Source organism: Gossypium arboreum, chromosome 1 (assembly GCF_025698485.1).
Source record: "Gossypium arboreum isolate Shixiya-1 chromosome 1, ASM2569848v2, whole genome shotgun sequence".
In the NCBI taxonomy this organism is placed as follows: Eukaryota; Viridiplantae; Streptophyta; class Magnoliopsida; order Malvales; family Malvaceae; genus Gossypium; species Gossypium arboreum.
This window is the reverse complement of record NC_069070.1, coordinates 69,635,196-69,637,631: the sequence shown is the minus strand read 5'-3', so window position 1 is coordinate 69,637,631 and position 2,436 is coordinate 69,635,196.

Here is a 2,436-nt window from a genome sequence, read left to right as displayed (position 1 = left end):
TTAGACTTACGAATTAACGATAACTAACATAAATCAACGTCAACTAACCCAATCATCACACAAGTTAGTCATTTACGCACGACGGTCAAAATAGTCATTTTACCCTACAGGGGTAATTCTACAACTTATCCACTTGGGCCTACGGACCCATTGGGACCACATGGCCCGTTTCAGCCCACCGCAGCCCGAAATAGCCGTCCTACTGCTAGAGTAATGAGAAATACACACCTGTTAGGAGAGTGTAGTTAATCCACGCTCCAAACACTCTTAACTGACGCCCAACCCAAATGAGTACGTCACAAAGTAAAAGGGATCAGCCAAGAAGGGTATGCCTACTCTCCTCATGGTTTGCTCTATTTAAAGCCAGCTCTCCATCTACTCTTATGTTAGCTTCCCGATATGGGATCCCTCCATCACCAGAGTTTAAAACTAACACCAACTCTTACCGTCCCAACATAGTAAAATAATCAACCTTTGCATGCCAAGGGATTCGAGCCAAAGTCCTCTCACATGCCAACTTACGCCACCACCACTAGGCCATCAACTCATTTGTGTCACAAATCCAACACATTAAACTTTAAAGCGCACCTACTTGCTTCCAAATTTATTGAAATGAAAAACCAAAATAGATTGCAAGAGCCAATACTTGAACCTTGGACCCCTTGCTTCCTCTATGGCGTCACTTCCTCGTCCCCTAAGTGGCGCCACCTTGCCACTACACCACACTCCTTTTTGTGTCATCTTTTACCCTTTTACCCTTAAAAGCCCAAACGCCAATTGCAACACCTGTTCATAAAATTAAAATTCTAAAGACTACCACGGATTTAACTTAAGTTTGGGCCTTCCAAAGGCCCACTAACCTACTAAAATATATATTTTAACCAACCAGAACACACACAAATTTTAAAAATCACAGAAACACAGAAAACCTAAAAATTGAGGCGTTACATTGAGTTTAGTATTGATTTGGTCCCTAGGACTATATCGATATCGATAGCTCCAAGTAGGATGGCCCCTATCAAATTGATGGAGTTGAAAATTCAGTTGCAAGAATTGACAGATAGAGGTTTTTCGAGATCGAGTTACTGTCCTTAGGGTGTAACGGTATTGTTTGTAAACAAGAAAGACAGATCTATGAGACTTTGCATAGATTATCGACAACTTAATAAAGTGACCATAAAGAACAAGTATCCCTTACCGAGAATTGATGACTTGTTTGATTAGATGAAAGGGGCAATAGTGTTTTCAAAGATAGATTTGAGATCCAGATACTACCAGTTGAGAGTTAAGGAGTCGGATGTGCCAAAGACTGCCTTTAGAACAAGGTACGGGCACTATGAATTTCTTATTAGGCCTTTTGGACTAACAAATACTCCTGCAGTTTTTATGGACTTAATGAACCGAATTTTTCAACCATATTTAGATAAGTTTGTGGTTGTTTTTATTGACAACATACTAATTTATTCTCGAGATGAGACAGAGCATGTCGAGCACTTGAGAACTATTTTGTAGACCTTGAGAGAAAAATAGTTGTATGCTAAGTTTAGTAAAAGTGAATTTTGGCTTTGAGAAGTTAGATTTTTGGGACACATTGTTTCAGGTGATGGTATTCGAGTTGACCTGTGCAAGATTTCTACTATTGTTGAATGGAAACCACCAAAGAATGTATCTAAGGTTAGAAGCTTTTTGGGACTAGCCAGTTGTTACAGACAGTTTGTTAAAAGATTTTCTATGATCACTACCCTTATGACAAAATTGCTGGAAAAGGATGTTAAGTTCGAATGATCTGAAAAATGTCAGCAAGTTTTGAGAAATTGAAGGCATTATTGATTGAGGTACTAGTTTTAGTACAACTTGAATCAGGGAAAGAGTTTGTAATTTATAGTGATGCGTCATTGAGTGTTTTAGGATGTGTGTTGTTGCAAGAGGGCAAAGTGATAGCTTATGCCTCCAAACAGTTGAAACCACATGAAAAGAACTACTCGGCGCATGATTTAGAGTTGGCTTCCATTGTGTTTGCTTTGAAGATTTGGAGACATCATTTGTACGGTGAGAAATGTCATGTCTTTACTGATCATAAAAGTTTAAAGTATCTGATGACTCAAAAAGATCTAAACTTGTCACAACGGAGATGGCTTGAATTATTAAAAGATTATGAGCTTGTGATCGATTACCATACAGGAAAGGCGAATGTAGTAGCCAATGCTTTGAGTAGGAAATCCTTGTTTTCTTTGAGGGCCATGAATCTGTAGTTGAGTTTATCTGATAATGGTTCGATTCTACCCAAGTTGAGAGGTAGACCGATGTTTCTGTAGTAGATTTGCAAAGCTCAAAATTATGTCAGTGATTTGCAAGCCAGGAGAATTCAGTGTGAATCGGGCGATGACTCAGAATTTTAGATTGACTTCGATGATTGTTAAGATTCTGAGGTAGGAT